Source organism: Plecotus auritus, assembly GCF_963455305.1.
Source record: "Plecotus auritus genome assembly, chromosome: X".
Classification (NCBI taxonomy): Eukaryota; Metazoa; Chordata; class Mammalia; order Chiroptera; family Vespertilionidae; genus Plecotus; species Plecotus auritus.
In genome coordinates, this window is record NC_137784.1 from 55,454,627 (window position 1) to 55,473,492 (window position 18,866).

The 18,866-nt window shown below is 41.5% G+C and overlaps 1 protein-coding gene and 1 pseudogene across 2 annotated transcripts in view; one reads left to right on the forward strand and one right to left on the reverse strand.

Annotated features, from left to right (window-relative positions):
• TEX11 (testis expressed 11) overlaps positions 1 to 18,866 on the reverse strand; it is a gene marked incomplete at both ends in the record, with an annotated part of 517,390 nt that overhangs the window by 205,399 nt on the left and 293,125 nt on the right. The gene's annotated exons all lie outside the window — the stretch shown is intronic.
• Positions 1,915 to 2,706, forward strand: LOC308239942 (sodium/potassium-transporting ATPase subunit beta-3-like; annotated as a pseudogene). Its single transcript has one exon. The product of its transcript is annotated as a sodium/potassium-transporting ATPase subunit beta-3-like (transcript).

Below are 18,866 nucleotides of genomic sequence, written 5' to 3' on the forward strand. Positions count from 1 at the left end.
CGTGTGGAGCCATTTACCTTGTGCTCCGGTAGAGGAATGGCAGAGTGGACTGGAGCTGTGTAAACAGAAGACAGGATCAGGGGGCTCTGAGATGAGAGCTCAGAAGGCACATACCCCAGTTTCCAGTGCTAAGTCATTCCCTCATGCTGTAGAGGTCATCTTTCTCATGCAGACATTTGCTATACAGGTGGCCTTGCCTGGAGAGAAAGCAGTTGACCCACCATATTGGAAAACACCTTGCTGAACGGTGTGGAGTTACTGAGGCCCATTAAGAGACTGAGAATAACAATTAGCCTCCAGAGAGAAGGAATTGCCCCACCCTGTTGGGAAAAAATATAGTCATATCTGTGGACAATTGCCTGAGAGCAATTCAAGACAGAATCCTATCAGTCTGTAGACAGAGGCAGTCTCTGTAGGCTTTGAGTCTTTGCCTGATATAATTAGTCAGAAACAGCATTTGACAATGTCCTGCACTAGAGACTGAGAGGCATAGCAGATCTACCTAAGACAGATATCTCTCTGGAACTTCCAGTCACAAACCCAAACAGGCAGCCAAAATGAGGAGACAAAGATACAACCCCCAAATGAAAGAACAAGAGAATTCTCCAGAAGACATAAATGAAATGGAGATAAGAAATTCATCTGAAATACAGTTCAGAATAATGATGGTACACATGCTCAACAACATGAGAAAAAATACAGTAACTATGAAAACAGAAATAAAGAATGACATAGCATAAATAAAGAACACATTCAAAGGAATACACAGATTAGGGGAAGTTGAGGATCAAATCAGTAAATTAGAAGTCTGGGTTGAAAAAAAACCACTCAAACAGAACGAAAAAGAAAAAACAATTAAAAAACAGGACAGCTTAAGGGAGCTCTGGGACATCATGAAATGTAATAATATTTGAATAGTAGGTTTGCCAGAAGAGGCAGAAAGGAAGAAAGGAATAGAGAACGTGTTTGAAGAAATAATGGCAGAAAACTTCCCTAACCTGGCAAAGGAAAAAGTCACACAAGCTCAGGAGGCACAGAGAACCCCAAGCAAGAAGAACCAAACAGGCCCACAACCAGACATCAAAATTCAAATGCAAAAATTAAAGACAAGGAGAGAATCTTAAAGGCAGCAAGAGAAAAGGAAACTGTTACCTACAAAGGAGCTCCCATATGGCTGACACCTGATTTCTCACCAGAAATTCTACATACCAGAAGGGAATGGCATGAAGTACTCAAGGTAAAAAAAAGCAAGGATCTGTGTCTAGAAACCAAGATTACTATACCCAGCAAGGCTATCATTCAAAATAGATGGTCAAATAACGAGCTTCCCAGAAAAAAAAAAAAAAAAAAAGGTTAAAGGAGTAAATCACCACCAAGCCAGTATTACAAGAAATGCTAAAAGGACTGCTGTAATGAGAAGAAACACACAGAGAAACCTAGGCATACAGAATTAAAATGGCAATAAATAAGTACCTATCAATAATAACCTTAAAAGTAAATGGATTAAATGCTCCAATCAGAAGACATAGGGTAGCTGAAATGATACAAAAACATAACCCAATTTTATGCTGTATACAAGAGAGTCACCTCAGAACAAAAGACTCACATAAGATGAGAGTAAATAGATGGAAAATAACTTTCCATGCAAAAGGAAAAGAAAAGAAACACGGAGTAGCAATACTCATATCCAACAAAATAGACCAAAATGAAGGCCATCACGATACAACAAAGGGGGTGTACTGGTGCAGGGATTGGCCACTGCAGTCCAGCTCAGCGCATTTGAGTGCCTGCAGCAGTGAAGAGGTATTCTAGGCCAGCTGTTCCACGATCTGCCATGGTCGCCTTCATTGGGCTGTGCTCCTCGCTGCCTCCACTCTCCGCAGCCACTGCTCCCTCGCCCTCAACGCGCATACCATGACGAAGAAAGACAAGAAGTCCTTCAACCAGAGCTTGGTCCAGTGGAAGCTCTACATCTACAACCCGACCACCGAGAGTTCCTGGGGTGCACTGCCAAGAGCTGGGGTTTGATCTTGCTCTTCTACCTAGTCTTTTATGGGTTCCTGGCTGCACTCTTCACATTCACAATGTGGGTTATGCTTCAGATTCTGAACGATGAAGTTCCAAAATATCGAGACCAGATTTCTAGTCCAGGACTTACGGTTTTCCCAAAACCAGTGACAGCATTGGAATATTCATTTAGTGTGTCTGAACCAGAGTCCTATAAAGGGTATATTGAAGACCTTAAGACGTTTCTAAAGCCATATGCTTTGGAAACGCAGAAGAATCTCAAAAACTGCTCTGGTGGGGTACTCTTTGAACAGAAGGGGTCAGTTTATGAAGCATGTCAGTTTCCTCTTAACTTACTTCAAGCATGCAGTGGGGAGAATGATCCTGACTTTAGCTACTCCCGCGGACACCCTTGTATTCTTGTGAAAATGAACAGAATAATTGGATTAAAGCCTCAAGGATAGAATGCACTAGTAATTCTAAGGGTAAAAACATAACAACTCTACCAGCTTATCCTCCAGAGGGAAACATAAACATAAAATATTTTCCATATTATGGGGAAAAAACTGCATTCGAGTTATCTACAGCCATTAGTTACTGTCCAGCTCAACTATGCTGCTATCAGTACCAGTTGAGTGCAAGATTGTTGGATCACCCAACCTGAAAAACTCTGATGATCGTGACAAGTTTTTAGGATAATTTGCATTCAAAATCACAATGTGTGCATAGTAGGAGTTAGAATATGTCCACAGAGTAAATGTTATGTTGTCCGTATTTATTTTAAATCAGCCAGACCTGACATTCTAGAATTACCAGAGGCCCGGTGCATAAAATTTGTGCAGGGGGGGGGGGGTCTCCTCAGCCTGGCCTGCACCCTCTCCAATCTGGGATCCCTCTTGTAATCCAGAACCACTGGCTCCTAACTGCTCTCCTGCCTGCCTGCCTGATCGTCCCTAACCACTTCTGCCTGCCTGCCTGATGCCCTCAACTGCTCCCCTGCTGGCCTGATCACCCTTAACTGCTCTCCCCTGCTGGCCTGATACCCCTAACTGCCTAACTGGTCTCCCCTCCATGCCTGATCCCTCTAAACTGCTCTCCCCTCCTGGCCTGATCCCCCTAACTGCTCTTCCCTTCTGGCCTGACCCCCCTAACTGTTGTCCCCTCCTGGACTGATCCCCCTAACTGCCTAACTTCCACCTTCTCCCTTCTACCTTCTCCCACGGTGCCAGCCTTCTCCCTTTCCTGCAGCACCACCTTCTCCCTTCTACTTCTCCCGCCGCCTCTGCAAAAGGGATCATGGTGCTGGACCGGCCCTCAGCCCTCACAGGTGCCGCAGCTGATGGCCTGTGGCCTTTGCAGCTGCTGTGGCTTTGTCTGGAAGGACGTCCAGAAGATGTCCACCCTAATTAGCATATTACCCTTTTATTAGTATAGATGAGACCACCTGAGAGAGAGGTGGGGTGGTAAATGACACTGTGGTAACAATGTAATGTATTTCCCAATCGTAGTGTTTGATGTCCTCTGAAGTAACTGCCTGTTGCCTCTGCTGCCTTTGGAATCATTGTACAGTCGTCAGACGGGAACTGTGAACACCTGATTCTGAACATGTGTGTCTTGTCCTATTTCTTTATGTGGTTTAATTGCCAAGTGTCTAAAGCTTAATGTGCTGTGCAATGTAAATATTTTATAGATTTAACACAGGTTAACTGTCATATATTGATGCCAAACAAGTTTTAGGGTTAAAATGGTACTTGACCAACATGCAGTGACTTTACAGCTGCAGAAAATGTGTGGAGAGAAGTCCTGTGTGTGAGGAGGAAAAAAAGAAAAGAAAAGTGGATTTGAAAGGTACAAAAAAGAGAGACAACAAAGGACACTACATAATACTAAAGGGATGGATCCAATAAGAGGATATAACCCTGGTAAACATATATGCACACAATATAGGAGAACTTAAATATATTAAAAAACTTCTATAGGACTTTAAGGGAGAGATAGACAATATAGTCATAGTAGGGGACTTTAACACCCTGCTCACTTCACTGGATAGATCTTCAGATAGACAATACAGTCATAGTAGGGGACTTTAACACCCCGCTCAAATCACTGGATAGATCTTCCAGAAAAAAAACTTAACAAGGAAACAGAGACTCTAAAGGACACACTGGATCAGATGGATTGAATTGACATTTATAGAACATTTCACCCCAAAGCTGTGGAATACACTTTCTTCTCAAGTGCACATGGATCATTCCCAAAGATAGATCACATGTTAGGACACAAAACAAGTCTTTACAATTTCAAGAAGATTCAAATCATATCAAGCATCTTCTCAGATCACAGTGGAATGAAATTAGAAATCAACTATAGTAAAAACACCCCAAAACATTCAAACACATGGAGGCTAAATAGCATGTTATTAAACAACTAGAGGCCCGGTGCATGAAATTCATGCACGGGGGGGGTGTGTGTGTGTGTGTCCCTTAGCCCAGCCTGCATCCTCTCCAATCTGAGACCCCTCAAGGGATGTCCAACTGCCTGTTTGGGCACGATCCCGATAGGATCAGGCCTAAACGGGCAGTTGGACATCCCTCTCACAATCCTGGACTGCTAGCTCCCAATTGGTCACCTGCCTGCCAGCCTGATCACCCCCTAACCACTCCCCTGCCAGCCTGATTGATGCCTAACTGCTCCCCTGCCAGCCTGATTGCCCCTAACTGCCCTCCCCTGCAGGCCTGGTCACCCCTAACTGCCCTCCCCTGCAGGCCTGGTTCCCCCCCCCAACTGCTCTCCCCTACAGACCTAGGTCCCCCGAACTGCCCTTCTCTGCAGGCCCAGTTGCCCCCAACTTCCCTCCTCGGCAGGCCTGGTCACCCCTAACTGCCCTACCCTGCAGGCTTGATCACCCCCAACTGCCCTCCCTTGCAGGCCTGGTCCCTTCCAACTGCCCTCCGCTGCTGGCCTGATCCCTCCCAACTGCCTTCCCCTGCTGACCATCTTGTGGTGGCCATCTTGTGTCCTCATGGGGGCAGCCATCTTTGACCACATGGGGGCAGCCATCTTGTGTGTTGGTGTGATGGTCAATTTGCATATTACTCTTTTATTATATAGGATAGAGGCATGCTGCACGAGTGGGGGCTGGCTGGTTTGCCCTGAAGGGTGTCCTGGATCAGGGTGGAAGTTCCCTTGGGGCATGGGGCAGCCTGGGCGAGGGGTCTGTTGTGGTTTGCCTGCCGGCCGGCCACGAACCCCGGCGACCCAAATGGAGGCCCTGGTATCTGGTATTTATTTATCTTCTATAATTGAAACCTTGTAGCCTTGAGCGGAGGCCTGGGCCAGCCAGGGTGTGCAGGAAGCTTGGCTTCTTCCATTTCCAGGGAAACCCAAGCCTCCTGTTTATTCCGTGGCAGCAGCCATCTTGGTTGGGTTAACTTGCATACTCACTCCTGATTGGCGTGGCTTGTGAGTGTAGCAGAGGTGCAGTCAATTTGCATATTACTCTTATTAGATAGGATGACTAGGTTACCAATGAGATCAAGAAACAAATCAAATACTTCCTGGAAACAAATGAAAATGAACACCCAACAATCCAAAATCTCTGGAACACAGAGAAAACATTCATGAGAGAGTAAAGGTCATAGCACTACAAGTCTACCTCAAAAAAATAAGAAAATTAATAATAAGTTATTTAACCCTACAACTTAAAGAACTAGAAAGAGAACAACAAGAAAAGCATAGAGTAAGTAGAAGGAAGGAACTACCGTGTTTTCCCGAAAATAAGACAGTGTCTTATATTAATTTTTGCCCCCAAACACACGCTAGGTCTTATTTTCAGGGGATGTCTTATTTTTCCATGAAGAAGAATACGGTACACATTTATTGTTAAATGAAAATAAAGGAAATTTATTACCTGTATATGGTACGGTAGTATGGTAGTTGTCAACACAAACCAGACAAACTGTGAATTCTACAGTATCAAGAATTTACTCATTTATTCAATGACAATCATGTCATCATCCTCTGGAACATCATCACAACAATCCAATTCCTGAATTTCCTGGTGAATTTCTTGTGACTCCGTTGCTTTCAGAATCAGTGGACCAAATCTCTCATGTTTAGCAATAGCACTGTCTTTAAATGAGTACTTCTTGTCAAGGTAGCCTGCTCGCAGTACATTTGCAATGCAACTGTCAGTGATTTTCTCCCATGAATTCTTCACCCAAGTCACAACTTCTTGCAGTTTAGGTTTCACAAAGTTTCCACGCTGATTTCTCTCCATTCTATTTTCAATGTAGTCATTAATTTCCATGCACAAATTGTCTTTGAATGGCTTGTTTATTGGAATATCAAGAGTCTGGAGATAGGCCGTCATTCCTGAAGGAATCATTATCTGATCTATTTTTCTTTCGTGAAGAAATGTCTTCATGTCTTTAGCGTGGTGAGTGCTGGCTGCATCCCAGACTAGCAGACCTCTTTGGCTCCCTCGCATAACAAGCGGCAGCATTAAATCGACCCACTTCCTTATAACTGCTTGTGTGGCCCAGGCTTTTTCAATTTCAAGAATAAAAACGCCCAAAACACGTTCAATCTTTTCCTTCTTGCCCTTAGAAATGATTAAAGGTGGGATTTTAGTGCCATCCAGACGAATTGCCAAAATACAGGAAACACATGCATTTTCGTAAGCAGTGGAGGGAATGTACGCTAAGGAGGCACCCCGCTGTTCAATTGTTGTTTGAGATGATTGGCCCATAAACACTGCAGTTTCATCCATAGCAATCATGTTGGGAAGATTGTATTTAGAGAAGTCAGCATCATCAATAAAGGACTTGAATGCAAGTGCTCGCTTAATAACTTGAGTATCTTCCAACCTAAACAATGTTGTAGATCTTCTTAAAGACAGTTCACTTCGCTGAAGGAAATTATCCAACCAGTGTTGTGATGCTTTGAAATCTTTGGGGGCTATGTCAAACTGTGGTGCCATTGCAAGGGCAAATTCTTGAATCTGAGCCCTATTCACAACCAAAGTCTTTGCTCTCCTGTCAACAACCCATTCACAGATCAGGTCTTCCAGCTCGGAAAATAATGGTTGCCGACCTGATCCACACTTGCGCTTTTTAGCATTTCCCTTGTCCACTTGTTCAATGAGGTTACCATACTCTGCTCGCCATTTTCAGACCAATCGGATACTCAACATCTTCTCTTTGCAGAAAGCAGTAAGCTTTTGGCCCCAAGAGTCTTCCACGATTCCTTTCTTGTACTCCACGGAGTAGCTTTTTCTTTTTGCGCTCATTTCTAGGGGTAAAAAAAAAGGAATTGGGGTATCAAGGTGGGGGGAGGGGGATCACTCAAAATGACACAGAGGGGATTAGAGGGGGGAATCAAAATGGCACAGGAGAATCAGAGGGGGGATTACCATTTTAGTAACCCCTTTTGATCCTCCTGTGTCATTTTTATTGCCCCCTCTGATCCTCCTGTGTCATTTTAAGTGATCCCCCTCCCCCCACCCCTGTGCCACTGAACACCTTCACCAGACATCCCCCCTACCCCTTTATCAGACATTTACCCCCTGGGGCCTGCCTGGGGCCTGTCACTGGGCTTGCTGGGGCCTGGATCTGGGCTGGAGCAGGGTCTGCCACTGACTGAGAACCTTCAGTCATCATGAAGGCGGCTGCGAGCATCAGGTAGTGTCACCAGAGACAGACCAGCACTCACCACCTTCGCCGTTTCCCGTCTGCTCTAATCCTCCTGTTCTTCTACACGCATCTGCGAAAGTCTCCTCCTCTCTCCTGCCCCACGCTCACCACTCACTCCGACCTCCGCTCCGCCTCCACACAGCAGTGACGTCAGGACTCTGTGTAACGTCACTGGTTGCTAGACGCCAGTCGGGGCGGCCCTAGTGACCAGTTTATGGTAAATTAATTTTCATTCTGAGACAGAGCCTGGGGGCCTTATTTTCGGGGGATGCCTTATATTTCACTCAGACGGAAACCTGTAAGTAGGTCTTATTTTCAGAGGATGTCTTATTTTCGGGGAACACGGTAATAAAGATTAGAGCAGAAATAAATGGCAGAGTCTAAAAAAATAATACAAAAAAATCAATGAAACCAAGAGCTGGTTCTTTGAAAGGACAAACAACACTGATGTATAAGACTCATCAAAAAGAGAGAGAGAGAGAGAGAGAGACCTAGCTGGTTTGGCTCAGTGGATAGAGCAGCAGCCTGTGGACTGAAGGGTCCCAGATTCGATTGTGGTGAAAGGCACATGCCAGCGTTGTGGGCTTGATCCCCAGCAGAGGTGTGCAAGAGGAACCTATGATTTATTCCTTCTCATCATTGAAGTTCCTATATTCTCTCTCCATCTCCCATCCTCTGAAATCAATAAAAATATGTATATATTTTTAAAAAGGTACAAAGAGAGAGGACCCAAATAAATAAAATCAGAAATGAAAGTGGAGAAGTAACCACCGACACCACAGAAATACTAAGGATTATAAGAAAATACTATGAACAACTACATGCTAACAACCTGGACAATATGGATGAAATGGACAAATTCCTAGAAAAATACTATCTCCTAAAACTGAATCAGGAAGAATCAGAAAACCCAAAGAGGCCAACAACAACTGAGGAAATAGAAGCAGTAATGAAAAACTCCCAACAAACAAAACCCAGGTCCCAGTGGTTTCACAGGGGAGTTTCACCATAGATTCAAAGAAGAACTAATGGCTATACTCCTCAAATTATTCCAAAAAATCCAAGAGGGAGGAATACGTCCAAGTTCTTTTTATGAGGCCAGCATAACCCTAATTCCAAAACCAGATAAAGACACTACAAAGAAAGAGAATTACAGTCCAATATCTCCAATGAACATAGAGGCTAAAATCCTCAAAATATTAGCAAAGCAGATCCAGCAATATATTAAAAAGATCACACACCATACCAAGTGGGATTTATTCCAGTTAGGCAAGGCTGGCACAATATTCACAAATCAATATATGTGATACATCACATAAAGAAAGCGAAAGACAAATATCACATGATCATATCAATAGATGCAGAAAAAACACTCAACCAAATCCAACACCCATTTTGATAAAAATTTTCAGCAAAGTGGGAATATAGAGAGCATATCTCAACATGATAAAGGCCATATATGACAAACCTACAGGGAACATCATACAAAATGAGCAAAAACTAAAACCATTTCACCTAAGACAGAAACAAAGCAGGGATGTCTGCTTCTGCTTTCACCACTGTTATTCAATACAGTACTGGAAGTCCTAGCCACAGCAATCACACAAGAAGAAGAAATAAAAGGCATCCAAATTGGAAAGGAGGAAGTAAAACTCTCATTTTTTGCATATGACATGATATTGTACATAGAAAACCCTAAAGACTCCACCAAAAAACTACTAGATTTAACAAATGAATTTGGAAATGTAGTAGGATACAAAATCAACACCCCAAAATTGATGCCTTTTTTATACACCAATAATGAATTCTCAGAAAGAGAAACTAAAAAAGCAATCCCATTTACCAATGCAACACAAAAATTAAGATATTTATGAATAAACTTAACCAAGGAGGTAAAAGAGCTGAACTTGGAAAATAACAGGACATTGAAAACAATGATAGAAGATATAAACAAGTTGAAGAATATACCATGCTCATGGATTGGTAGAATCAAGATAATTAAAATGTCCATACTAACCAAGGCAATCTACAGATTCAATGCAATCACTATTAAAATACCAACAACATATTTCACAGATCTAGATAAAATACTCCAAAAATTTATATGGAATCAAAGAAGACCCCAAATAGCCACAGCAATCTTGTGAAAGAAGAACAAAGTTGGAGGAATCACAATGCCAGATATCAAGTTACAAAACAAATGTACCGTAATCAAAACAGCCTGGTACTGATATAAGAACAGGCATATAGATCAATGGAACAGAACAGAGACCCCAGAAATCAACCCAAACCATTATCCTCAATTAATATTTGACAAAGGAGGCAAGAACATACAATGGAGTCAGGACAGTCTCTTCAATAAATGGTGTTGGGAAAATTGGACAGATATATTCAAAAAAATGAAACTAGACCACCAACTTACACCATACACAAAAATAAACTTAAAATGGATAAAGGACTTAAATGTAAGATGGGAAACCGTAAAAATCTTAGAAGAATCCATAGTCAGCAAAATATCAGACATATGTCATAGCAATATCTTTACTAATACAGTTCCTAGGACAATGGAAACTAAGGAGAAAATGAACAAATGGGACTACATCAAGATAAAAAGTTTTGCATAGCAAAAGAAACCATCAACAAAACAAAAAGAGAGCCCAACATATGGAAGAAAATATTTTGTAATGATACATCTAATGAAGAGTTAATATCCAAAATATATCAGAAATTCATACAACTTAATAAAAGGAAGACAATCAATCAAATTAAAAGATGGGCAAAGGAATAATAGACACTTCTCCAAAGCGGACATACAGATGGCCAAGAGACATATGAAAAAATGCTCAAAGTCACTGATCATCAGAGATGCAAATTAAATGACACTGAGGTATCACCTCACAACTGTCAGAATCGCTACCATCAACAAATAAACAAATGACAAGTGCTGGCAACAATGTGGAGAAAAGGGCACCCTAGTACACTGCTGGTGGGCATGCAGACTGGTACAGCCATTATGAAAAACATTAATGTTTCCTCAAAATATTAAATATGGAACTGCCATTTCACCAGTGATCCCATTTCTGAAAAAAATATCCTAAGAAACCTGAAGCACCAATCAGAAAGAATGTATGCACCCCTATGTTCATACATCAATTTAAAATAGCTAAGATCTGGAAACAGCCCAAATGCCCATCAGTAGACGAGTGATAAAAAAGCTGTGGTAGATCTGCCTGGAGGAACCCAAGATGGCGATGGGCAGGATGGCAGTGAGTGAGAGAGTGTGAAGGAGCCAAAGGGGAGTGGATGTGTGGGGCGTGTGTGTGTGAATGAGGGACAGTTATATTCCACAGGACTGACGGGGGGCTGACGGACCCGGCTCCCTGAGCTGGGCAGTCTCTGCTACCACTGCAATCTCTCCTGGGGCAGCCACCACTGCAGTCTCTCCTGGGGCAGCCAACTCTGCCACAGAGGCTGTGCCATCTTGAATGCGAGAGTGGCTGTGACTGGGAGCCCAGCCTCACCTCTACCCAGGAGCCCTCAGACACCATCCGGAACCTTACAGCCACCCTGGCCAGGAACCTGTTGCCTTGACTGTGAACCCATGAACACTGAAACTCCAGCCTCCCTGGCCACAGGCTCCTAAAAAGTTTGTCCAGGGGGAGACAAAATGGGGGCTGAATAGGTAGACGTGTCCTGTGCCTTCTCACAGAGCAGATAGAAGAAACAACTAAATCAAATAACATCCACCTGGAATTGGCAAATTAAATACAGCTGGTGAGACAATCTGTGGCTGGAAAGGACAGAGGATGCCTGGAAAATTGTAGGGTCAGGGATCTGGGCTGGAGAGAGAGACATGCGACCACTGGGACTAGACTAGAGGGTCAGAAGGAAACTGCGCTGCACCAAGTTGGCGTCCCTTGGGGACACGCATAACACTTGACTGTGGAAGGGGGTCCATAAGGGCTGCTGTCAGCTGGGGACTCTATATCTAAGTCCATAGCTGTGGAAGGCTGCACCCAGAAAGGCAGCCTGAAGTTCTGCATGGTAGCTCAGTGCCAGGGAGAGAGAAACGTGTAGCAGCACAGTTGTTCTGTCTTTATATTTTTCTTGCTTTTACTCACTAAACCCAGGACATAGGATACTTCAATTACAAACATTCACTGAGGCTGTGGTGTAGGTGTAGGTGGTTTTGTGGAGGCTGGGGAGCAAAACAGAGAGAAGCTACCAGGAATCCAGCCTTGGGACAGTCCGGTCCCTCCAACCCTAAACAGCCATTTTTCTCCTAAAGAGTCAGCCCTTCCTAGCAGTGCAGTCAGACCGGGCCTGGAGCTCTGCAGGGAAACAAGGATTCTGAATACCCCCAGGAGCCATTTGGTCCTGGAACCTAATACAGCAACACCCCAGCCTAATGGCCGTGTCAGAAATAGATGCTTGTGTAAATAACACTGAAAGCAGTAAGACAAACAAAGCTGGCAGATTGTTCCTGCCTGCCTGAAACCAAGGTTGATGAGACAGACACAGAAGAGTGGTGGATCGCTGGGGATTTCAACACCGTGGTGTCTACCTAACAGAAAACTGAGACTTGACAGACAGAACAATAGAGAGGGGTCTTAAACCAGCCCCCATGGGACATCAGAACTCAGCTGAAGAAAACAACACTTCAGTACTTCACTTTTTTATTTAAGAAAGAAAAGGGAAAATATTTTTTCTTTTATTTTTTTAAATTTTTATTTATTATTATTATTTTTTAACCTTTTATTTTTTTGGATTAGTGATCGACATTCTATTTTTATTTTTCATCATTATTTTATCTTATTTTTTCTTTTTTTCCTCCCTTTTCTTCCTCACTTCTTCCTTTTTCATCCTGATTCTCTTCTCCTGTTCCTGCTTTAGTTTTTCTGCCTCCTTTCTTTTTACTGCTTGTTAAAACTTGATCAATTTTATCTGCTTTATTGATGCGTTATTATTATAGTAGTCTCTGTTGGTTTTCTCATATATCTAATTTCCTCTCACCTGCTCCAAGTCCATGCACGCTTCTCTTTTCTCTTTCTTCGCTAGCCAATTTTATATGATTTGTTTTTGTCTCCTTGCTTGCTCTCTTTTCCTAATTACTTAGTTTCACTCACCAAACTCAAGCCTATTTGCTCTCTACTCAATTCTCCTTTTCAAAAAATAGATTAATAGATAGAGATAGATAGATAGATAAAGAAAGGGGAATTTTTTATTGATTATTTTATTTTTTTACTTTTCTTCTCACTCACTCATTTTCTTTCTACCTCCTCTATACTGAACTGTGACCATTCCCACATTCATTCAATTGAAACTTACTTTCTGAAAATAAGCGCTGCCTCTTCAGATTCAGTTCCCGCCCTTTTTTCTGGGTGTTTCTTATTTGCAATTTTGGCTTATTTATTTTGTGGAGTTTTTCTCCCCACATATGTAAATTTTTCCCCTTCTTTTTTATTTTTTCTTTTCTCTGCTACCTATTTTTCCTTATCTCAATATCATTTTTGCATTCTTTTCTCTCCCCTAATTTTTTTTTCTTTGGTGGTCACCTTTATTGGGGTTATTGCTATCTTAAACACATTTGTGTTTTCTTCCCTCTGTGTCGTGTCTTGTCAAGTTGTATTTTGTGCCTTTTGGTCAACGTGTTAGAGAGTGAGCCACATAACCAGACACCCTGAGAGGAGCAAAAATAGGGAGACAAAGAAACAGCCCCCATAAGAAAGAAAAGGAAGAATCACCAGAAAAGGAAATAAAGGAAATGCAGGCAAGCAATTTGTCAGAGAAAGAATTCAGAGCAATGGACATAGGATGCTGAAAAGGATGGAAGACAAATTCAACAACATGTGTAAGAATCAAGAGGAAATGAAGAATTACCAGGAGGAAATGAAGAATGACATAGATGCAATAAAGAATACAATAGAAAGCATCAAGAGTAGAATAGAGGAAGCTAAGGACCGCATCAGTGAGATAGAAGACAAGGTTAGAAAAACACCCAAGGAGAGCAGCAACTGGAACAAAATCTTAAAAAGCAGAAGGAGAGCCTACTGGAGCTTTGGGACAACACAAAACAAAACAACACCCCCAAAATAGGGGTAACAGAAGGAGAGGAAAATGAACAAGGAATAGAAAATAATTTTAAAATTTCTTTATTGATTAAGGCAGTGGTGGGCAAACTGCAGCTCGCGAGCCGCGGTTTGCTGCTCTGTTGACTAATGAGTTTGCCTGTAACAGCCTGTAATTATTGGAATCAAGAGTCTAGGTCAGTGGTCAGCAAAGTCATTAGTCAACAGAGCCGCAGTTCTAAGTCTGTGAAATATGCTGTTGGTATTTTAATGGGGATTGCATTGAATCTATAGATTGCTTTGGGTAGTATTGACATTCTGATGATATTGAGTCTACCAATCCATGAACACAGTATGTTCTTCCATCTGTTTATGTCTTCCTCTATCTCTTTTTTTCAGTGTCTTGTAGTTTTTCGCATATAGGCCTTTTACCTCCTTAGTTAAGTATATTCCTAGGTATTTTAATTTTTTTGGTGTGATGGTAAATGGGATTGCTTTTTTAGTCTCTCTTTCTGTAGGTTCACTAGTGGTGTAAAGAAATGCCATAGATTTCTTGGCATTAATTTTGTATCCTGCTACATTGCTGAATTCACTTATTAAGTCTAATAATTTTTTGATGGAGTCTTTAGGGTTTTCTATGTACAGTATAATATCATCTGCCAATAAGGACAGTTTTACTTCTTCTTTTCCAATTTGGATGCCTTTTATTTCTTCTTCTTGTCTTATTGCAATGGCTAGTACTTCCAATACTATGTCAAACAGGAGTGGTGAGAGTGGGCATCCCTGTCTTGTTCCTATTCTTAGGGGAAATGGTTTTAGTTTTTGTCCATTGAGTATGATATTGGCTGTGGGTTTTTCATATATGGCTTTTATTATGTTGAGGTATGATCCTTCTATTCCCACCTTGCTGAGAGTTATCAAGAAAGTGTGTCGAATTTTGTCAAATTCTTTTTCTGTGCCAATTGATATGACCATGTGATTTTTATCTTTCAATTTGTTTATGTGATGTATCACGTTTATTGATTTGCAGATATTATACCATCCTTGCATCCCCAGAATAAATCCTACTTGGTCATGGTGTATGACCTTTCTGATGTATTGCTGGATCCGATTTGCTAGAATTATGTTGAAAATTTTAGCATCTACGTACATGAGGAATACTGGCCTATAATTCTCTTTCATTGTGTTGTCTTTATCTGGTTTTGGTATTAGGGTAATGCTGGCTTCATAGAATAAGCTTGGAAGTGTTCCTTCCTCTTGAATTTTTTGGAATAGTCTGAGGAGGATAGGTTTTAGTTCTTCCTTGAATGTTTGGTATAACTCCCCTATGAAGCCATCTGGCCCCAGGCTTTTGTTTGCTGGAAGCTTTTTGATGACTGCTTCAATTTCTTCCATAGTTATTGGCCTATTGAGATTTTTAGATTCTTCCCGATTGAGTTTTGGAAGGTTGTATTTTTCTAGGAATATGTCCATTTCCTCCAGGTTGTCTAGTTTGTTGGAGTAGAGTTGTTCATAGTATTTTTAAACAATCCTTTGTATTTCTGTGGGGTCTGTTGTTATTTCTCCTCTTTCATTTCTGATTTTGTTTATTTGAGTCCTCTCTCTTTGCTTCTTGGTGAGCCTGGCTAGAGGTTCATCAATCTTGTTTAACCTTTCAAAGAACCAGCTCTTGGTTTCAATAATCTTTTGTAGTGGTGTTTTTTTGTTTGTTTTTTTGTTCTCTGTCATTATTTCTGCTCTGATCTTTATTATCTCCTTCCTTCTGCTCACTCTGGGCTTTTCTTGTTGCTCTCTTTCTAATTCTTTCAGTTGGAGAGTTAGATGATTTACCACCATTTTTTCTTGTTTTTTTGAGGTAGTGCTGTAGAGCTATAAACTTCCCTCTCAGGACTGCTTTCATTGTGTCCCATAGGTTTTTGGATTGTTGTGTTTTCATTGTCATTCATTTCCAGGATGTGTTGAATTTCTTCTTTGATCTCTTTGGTAACCCAATCATTGTTTAATAGCATGCTATTCAGCTTCCAAGTGTTTGAATTTTTTTATTGTTTTTATTGTAGTTTATTTCTATTATGCCATTGTGGTCTGAGAAGATGCTTGGTATGATTTGAATCTTCTTGAATTTGGGGAGACTTTGCTTGTGACCCAATATGTGGTCTATCTTTCAATATATTCCATGTGCACTTGAGAAGAACGTATATTCTGTGGCTTTCGGGTGAAATGTTCTGAAGATGTCAATTAAGTCCATCTAATCTAGTGAGTCATTTAGGATTGCTGTTTCTTTGCTAGTTTTTTGTCTAGAGGATTTATCCAGTGATGTCAGTGGTGTATTAAAGTCCCCTACTATGATTGTATTGTTGTCAATCTCTCTCTTGATATTTTCCAGGAGTTTTTTAGTGTATTTGGGTGCTCCTGCATTGGATGCATATATGTTTATCAGGGTTATATCCTCTTGTTGTACATAATATTTAGTATTATGAAGTGGCCTTCCATATCTCTTGTTATGGCCTTCACTTTGAGGTCTATTTTGTCAGATATAAGTATTGCTACCCAAGCTTTTGTTTCATTTCCATTTTCCTGAAAGATAGTTTTCCATCACTTCACTTTCAGTCTGTGTGAGTCCCTTGTTCTGAGGTGGGTCTCTTGTAGACAGCATATATATGGGTCGTGTTTTTTTATCCTTTCAACCCCTCGATGTCTTTTGATTGGAGCATTTAGTCCATTTACATTTAAAGTTATTATTGAAAGGTACTTATTTGTAGTCATTTCTATTTTTGTGCCTTTTCCTTCTTAACCTTTTTATTTCTTCTTTTTACAACATTCCCTTTAGCATTTCTTACATTGCTGGCTTGGTAGTGATAAACTCCCTTAGCCTTTTTTTTTTTTTTTTGTCTGTGAAGCTCCTGATTTCCCATTCAATTTTGATTGATAGTCTTGCTGGATAGTGTATTCTTGAATTCAGTCCTTTGCTTTGCAACACTTTGTATACCTCCTTCCATTCCCTTCTAGCTTGATGTGTTTCTGTTGAAAAATCATTTGATAATCTGATCAGGGATCCTTTGTAGGTAACTCTGTCTCTCTCTTGCAGCCTTTAAGATTCTCTCTTTGTTGTTAACATTTGACATTGTAATTATGACGTGTCTTGATGTGGGTCTTTTGGGATTCAACTTGCTTGGGATTCTCTGTACTTGTTTAACATTTTTATTCCCCATATTAGGGAAGTTTTCTGTCATTAATTCTTCAAATAGATTTTCTAGTACTTGCTGCTCCTCTTGTCTTTCTGGCAGCCGTATTATACGTATGTTACTTTGTTTCATGCTGTCCCAAAGCTCCCTTAGGTTCTCCTCCTGCTTTTTAATTTTTTTCTCCGGTTGCTGTTCAGATTGAGCTTGTTTCTCTACGTTATCTTCTAACTCACTAATTCGGTCCTCTGCTTCTTCTAGTCCACTGTTGAAACCTTCCACGGTGTTTTTCATTGTAGCTATATCACTTTTCATTTCTTCCTGATTCTTGCATAGGTTGTTGATTTTCTCATCCATCCGGTGTATGAATTGTGCAACTATTACTCTAAATTCTTTTTCTGGAGGAGAAGCCAAGATGGCGGCATAGGTAAACACCTAAACTGCTGCATCGCACAACAATTTCAAAACTACAACTAAAAGACAGAACGGACACCATCCAGAACCACAGGAAAGCTGGCTGAGTGAAAATTCTACAACTAGAAGGAAAGAGAAAAGCTCACAGAGAATTGGAGGTACGGCAAAGGGTCTTTGTGCGCGCAGAGAGGAAGGGTGGCTGAGAGCCTGGCTGACTTTCTCTGGCGGAAGGGGGAAGGAAGCCCCCGACCGCACAGAACCCCAGTTCTGACTGCACTGAACCCCAGTTCCAGGCGAGCCCCTGGGGACCCACGCTCTTGTGGGGGAAGTCTGGACTCTCGGGCGGAGACTCGGGAGCCGGGGAAGGCAGAGGTCTGCGCGTGCGTGCAAGGGCAAGGCTGACAGGAAGCCAAGACTGTCTGCTCCGCCCTGAGACTCCACCCCATCCAAGCCGAGCACAGAGGCTATTGCAATTTGGCAAGTCTAATCCTATAAGGCTGTCTCCAGCACCGAACTTCTCCCAGCATAGACGCAGCTGATCCTTACAGCCAACTGGCCTGGAGGTCAATTCCTCCCAGTGATACCAACAACAATCAAGACTTAACTACAACAAGGCTGTACACACAGTCTACAAAGGGGTGCACCAAGAGTGTCCACCTCAGGTTAACCGGGGAGGCCGACCCACTGGGCCATATAGGAAACCTAGCACACAAATTTACCCTACCAACTCAGGGAAGCAGTGAAAATGCGGCGTCAAAGAAACAGATCACAAACGAAAGAAATGGAGGAAAACAAACAACTGGATATAGAATTCAAAACCACGGTTATAAGGCTTTTCAAGAACATCCTAGAAAAGGCCGATAAATATAACGAGACCCTCGAAGATATGAAAAAAGACCAACTAGAAATTAAACATACACTGACTGAAATAAAAAATATTATACAGAGACCCAACAACAGACTAGAGGAACACAAGAATCAAGTCAAAGAATTGAAATACAAAGAAGCAAAAAACACTCAACCAAAAAAGAAAAAAGCAAAAAAAAAATCCAAAAAGTTGAAGATAGTGTAAGAAGACTCTGGGACAACTTCAAGTGTACCAACATCAGAATTATGGGGGTGCCAGAAGAAGAGAGAGAGCAAGATACTGAAAACCTATTTGAAGAAATAATGACTGAAAACTTCCCCCACCTGGTGAAAGAAATAGACTTACAAGTCCAGGAAGCCCACAGAACCCCAAACAAAAGGAATCCAAAGAGGACCACACCAAGACACATCATAATTAAAATGCCAAGAGCAAAAGACAAAGAGAGAATATTCAAAGCAGCAAGACAAAAACAGTTAGTTACCTACAAGGGAGCACCCATACGACTGTCAGCTGATTTCTCAACAGAAAGTATGCAGGCCAGACGGGAGTGGCAAGAAATTTTCAATGTGATAAATAGCAAGAACCTACAACCAAGATTACTCTACCCAGCAAAGCTATCATTCAGAATTGAAGGGCA